The 5741-nt window shown below is 36.4% G+C and overlaps 1 non-coding gene across 1 annotated transcript; it reads left to right on the top strand.

The window, feature by feature from the left end:
- The first annotated feature begins 2570 nt into the window (after nt 1-2570).
- On the top strand, nt 2571-2677 carry LOC136225159 (small nucleolar RNA R71). The gene has a single exon (XR_010686890.1). It is a non-coding gene; the product is annotated as a small nucleolar RNA R71 (small nucleolar RNA).
- Nucleotides 2678-5741: the final 3064 nt, after the last annotated feature.

Below are 5741 nucleotides of genomic sequence, written 5' to 3' on the forward strand. Positions count from 1 at the left end.
ACTTCTAATCCTTTTTTCAGATATTTTGTGACCTAAAACAATTCCTTCGTCAACCATGAAATGACATTTTTCCTAGTTTAATACCAAATTTGTTTCTTCACACCTAGACAAAACTTTATCCAAGTTTTTTAGGCACGAATCAAAAGAATCTCCATAAACTGAAAAGTCATCCATAAAAACTTCCATGATATCTTCAATGAAATCATTAAAAATCGCAGTCATACAACGTTGAAATGTTGCAGGTGCGTTATATAGACCAAAGGGCATTCTCCTACATGCAAATGTTCCGTAAGGACATGTGAAGGTTGTTTTATCTTGGTCATCCGGGTAAATGTATATTTGAAAAAATCCGGAGTAACCGTCTAGAAAACAGTAGAAAGCATGACCAGCTATCCTTTCGATCATCTGATCAATGAAAGGTATTAATTCACCTTCTTCATTCCTTACAACTGTTATGCCTCCCTTTTTAGGTACACAATGGATTGGACTAACCCATTCACTATCCGAAATAGGGTAGATGATTCCATTGTCCAGAAGTTTAGTAATCTCATTTTTTACTACTTCCTTCATATTGGGATTTAGGCGTCTTTGCCTATCCGCTTTAGGTGGCTTATCTTCTTCTAAGTGAATTCTATGCATTACAATACTCGGATTAATGCCTTTTAAGTCTGAAATTTGCCAACCCATACTTCCTATCCTATTTCTAACAACTTCTTTCAATTTCTCTTCTTGAACTTGTGTTAATTTGTTAGAGATAATTATAGGTTGAGAATCGCCTTCGCCTAAGAAAGCGTACCTCAAATGACTTGGTAATTCTTTAAGTTCTAATTTAGGTGGAACTATAATCGAAGGCGGAACTGGTCCATCTTGTCGAATCAAAGATTCTGGGTCCTTATCTTCTAGTTCCTCACTTATTATAGGTTCTATTATTTCTTCTTTTTGAACAATGTCATTTACACATTCTTCGATTAAATCAAGTTTTCATACAAGCGAAATCCTCCATAGGATATTTCATCGCTTGATTCATATCAAACTCAATCTTATCATCTCATATTCTTAAAACTACTTTCCCTTCCGACACATCAACTAGAGCACGTCCCGTGTTCATGAACGGTCTACCAAAGATTAGCGGACAATTAACATCATAAGCAAAATCTAAAATAATAAAATCGGTAGGAAAAATAAATTTGTCAACTTTAACTAAAACATCCTCGATTATACCGTATGGTCTTTTAGTGGTTTGATCCGCTAATTGCAAAATCATATTGGTATGTTTGGTATCTTCTTCTAAGCCTAACTTATTAAAAATAGATAATGGCATCAAGTTAATGCTTGCTCCTAAATCACAAAGACAACTCGGGAATTCAATATCTCCCAATTTACACGGAATGGTAAAACATCCGGGATCTTTGAGTTTAGTGGGCAAATTGCTTGACACAATCGAACTGCAATCTTCAGTTAGTGAAATGGACGAAATTCCTTCCCAACTGATTTTCTTTGATATTAAATCTTTGAGGAATTTACCATAATTGGGAATTTGCGTAATCGCATCCATAAACGTCAAATTAATATGCAAATTTTTAAGTTTGTCTAAAAATGTTAAAAGTTGTTTGACATAGTCCTTATTGCGGACTTTGTGTGGAAAAGGTGGTTTGGGTACAAAAGTTTTTGTACTAGAGTCAATTGGTGCATCTTTTTGTTTTAAAGTATCTTCTTTGGGTTTTGGTAAATCAGTTCCAGGTAAAGTCGAATTTCCGGGCATTTTCGGGCCTAAGTAATTTTTCCCTGAACGAAGAGTGATAGCCTTAACATGCTCTTTCGGATTTTCTTCCGTATGGCTTGGAAGACTTCCCTCTTTGCGGGATGGAATTGATTTAGCGAGTTGTCCAATTTGAACCTCCAAATTATGGATGCTAGATGATTGGTTTTTAATAAGCTGATCGAATTTATTCTCGATCCGTTTAAAACCATCGTCGTGATTACTTATTTTTCCGCTCATAGCATCAATAAATTTGTCGATTTTAGAAGATAAAGTGCTAATCGTATCTCTCGATTGATTTTGATAATTGGTGGTACGATTTTGATTAGCATTAGCATTATTATTATTATCTCTCCAGTTAAAGTTAGGATGATTTCTCCATCCAGGATTATATGTATTGGAATAAGGGTTATTATTTTGGTTTTTCCCTTGGACAAAATTTACCTATTCAATCTCACTCATACCTTCGTAATCCACATCCGTTTGGATTGGCTTTCCATTAGGATCACACGGTGCCATAAACCTATCAATTTTGTGCGATAAGGCAGAAAATTGGGCTTGCAACATCGCTACTGGATCAAGATTCACTATACCTTTAACTGATGACGTTGCTGAGGATGATGGTTTCACTACTGGTATGTGTCCACGTTCCGCGGGCCACATACTGCTGTTGATTGCCATTTCCTCCAAAAGTTCTCTTGCTTGGGCAGATGTTTTCTTCATGAATAATCCTCCAGACATAGCGTCCAATGAACCTCTAGTTGTAGGATTTAGTCCATTATAAAATGTTTGCATTAAAAGTTCAGCGGGCATTTGGTGGTGTGGGCATAAACGTTGAAGTTCTTTAAAACGTTCCCAAGCCTCATAAAGAGTTTCATTATCATTTTGAGAAAAAGATGTCAACTCTTTAATGACTTTTGCGGTTTTTGCTAAAGGAAATTTTTTTGATAAAAACGCTTGGGCTAATTGTTCCCAAGTGGCAAAAGTTGCGGCTGGCATAGAAGTTAACCATTCTTTAGCCCTATCCTTCAAAGTGAAAGGAAAAAGGCGAAGTTTGATTGCTTCTGCAGTCACATCTGGAATTTTAAAAGTGTCACAAATTTCAAGGAAATTTGTTAAATGGGTGTTAGGATTTTCGTTAGGTAACCCATAAAATGTTACATTATTTTGCAACATATTAAGCAATGCATGCTTAATTTCAAATTGGTTTGCGGTGATTCTGTGTCTAACGATATTATTGGTCACACCGGCCACACCTGGCCTAGCGTAATCCATAAGTGTTGGTGGGTCTGCCATTTTACCAAACTCGATATTTGTCTTTACTGGAGTTTTGTTTTTGTTCTTGTTTTTGTTTTTGTTTTTGTTGTTGTTTTTGTTCTTCTTAAGAGTCCTTTCAATTTCTGGGTCTAGTGGTTTTGGTGGTATGCCTGAACTTCAAGAACTGCGCATGAACTTGAAATCTTGCACGAACCGAAACTACCTACAAAACAGAATTTGAAGAATAAATATATTAGTAATTGAAAATTATTAAATTACGAAAAAAATTAAAATAAGTATGAATAAACCTAGATTCGAAATAAAACACGAAAAATTTAAAATTTTGTCAAAAATTTGGCGTTCCCCGGCAACGGCGCCAAAAACTTGTTAAGCGATTTCCGCAAGTGCACGGTATACGCTTGTAGTAATAAAAGATATCGATCCCACAGGGAACGTTTTTTAAACAAAACTTATTTTGAATCGGTTAAATTTACTTTTAAGGTTTATACTATGGAAAATCGTTTAATCGGTTTTAGTTTTGAAATTGCTAGAATAAGAATTAGATTAGAGTATGAAGATGTTAGAAAATATTCTGATTTAAAAATGAATTTGCAAGACAGGAACGTTTAGTACTTTTTAGAAAAGTAAACAAATGTATTTGTTTGCATTAAGCAAAGAAAACAACTTTAAACTTTGTATGAATTATAAAGATGAAATAAATGACGGAACCTCTAATTATTAGGCTTTGAACATGACAAAACCCTATTCGGGATAATTGCCCTTAATCAAATTAAAACTCTTCCAAGATAATAATTTGCCTAAGTGTTCAACAAAGTTTCCTTGTAAAGATTTTGAATTAAATACGTTTTAATGAAAACACCAGCATCAATCCACTTCGGATCCTTTACCAAAGTGCTGCATAAAAATCTATCGAATAGAACAGACTTTATTAGATGAAATATAAATTGATACAAGTTTACAGAGAACATGGAGCATGGAAACATTCGACGACTTGTAAGTGAACGGGTTGTCAATCCTTTCCTTGGGTTTCGTTAGAGTTTGTCAGGCTCAGGGGCGGATCCTCTAATCAATCTTCTCGTTGAATCTTCGTAATAGAGACTTGGTCGGTCTACTACCAAAATGAAAACTAAATTGGAACAATGTCTAAACGCTACTGAACTTGTTATTATTGAATAAACAATGTGTGTACAGCATATTGCTTTTTACAGAATCGAAATCTAACTTCTGAATCACTTGACTCGAAATTTCTGCATAAATTCTATACTAATCTCTTTCTTCTACATATCTTCAACTCTTCATCAACTCTTTATTTATAGATGTTGAAGAGTCTTGATTGAAGTGTCGTGTCCGTTGTGAAGGATCGTGTCCGTTGTGAAAGGACGTCTTTATCCACCCGAACGAACGCGTTTCGTCGAAAACGAAAGTGTGCAATTTGGCTTCTACAGACTCCTGCTCGTACTGAGAATATTTAATTCTCTACCGAGAATGGGGGAGCATCAATTGGTCTTCGAACGAAGGGAAGGAGAAGCTGAAGGAAGCGTGTCGCGATCGAGAATTGGGGGGCCGCGGTCGCGGCACGGAACTTTTCGTCGTTTTCGGCTTTCGTGCTCGTCCTCGATTTGGCGTTATTAATTTTCGTCGTCTTCGACTCCTTTTGTAGGGTTTTTCTTCTGTTTTTGAGCTCTTTTCGTTCCTATTTGGATTTTACCAAATATTTATGTACCTTGCATGAAAGAAACATATTCGAGAGTAAAAGCTTTCTAAACAGTTATAAATAGCATAAATTCGAAGCAATATTGATGTAGTTATCGATGATATTTTAGGTATATTTTGGGCTTAACAGCCACCTCTGCTGAGGTTCATAATCTCTTTACCCAGCTTCATTCTGAACTAGCCAAGACAAACGAGCAACTCTCTTCCTCCTCCTAATGCTCCATTCAGCAAATCAGTGAGGCTGTCCGTCTACTCAACTTGAGTAAGGAAGAGATGGAAACTGACCAACTCAAGACAAATGAACTTCTACGGTACTCTCAAGTCACTTTCAACCATATGCGCCACACGAATGCTCAACGTCAGTTTTATGATTCGGCTTTGCTAAAGATGTTTCATCAAGCTTATGCCATGCTGACTAACACTATCACCTGGGTTGGGAAGTCTCAGGAATATATTCTGGGTATGCTTAGTGCCTCGGTCAGGGTTCCCCGTTCTGTCCTGGATGATGGTGTTCCCGTCTTTGACGGTCTCAATGAAAGCACGAAAAAGCTTAAGGCATATTCCGTGAGATTAAATCGTGCTGCCCTCGACGACACCTTCACTCCTCCTCCACCTGATGCTGGCAAAACGGGGGAGAAAGAACAAACTGGTAGAACTCAGCATACAGGAGAAGCATCTGGCAGTCAGCAGAAACAAAAGGGAAAAGCCAAAGAGCATTCTGCCCAAGTCAACTACTAGAAAAAATAGCTTGACTTGCTAGATTTAGCTTTTAAAACTTGTATTCTTTTCCTGGTGTATTTTGTTGTGCTGACCATTAATCCAAAACTATGCATGCATCTATTTTTCAAATTGACTAATCTTATGTGATGCTTACTTATGTTTTGTGCTAAACATTAACGTATCTTCATTAAATCAACTGTGTTATTTGTTTACATTGCTTCATGTTTGTCTGCTATGTTGATCTATACGTTGACCTCTTTTATATGTCCTC

Source organism: Euphorbia lathyris, chromosome 3, assembly GCF_963576675.1.
Source record: "Euphorbia lathyris chromosome 3, ddEupLath1.1, whole genome shotgun sequence".
In the NCBI taxonomy this organism is placed as follows: domain Eukaryota; kingdom Viridiplantae; phylum Streptophyta; class Magnoliopsida; order Malpighiales; family Euphorbiaceae; genus Euphorbia; species Euphorbia lathyris.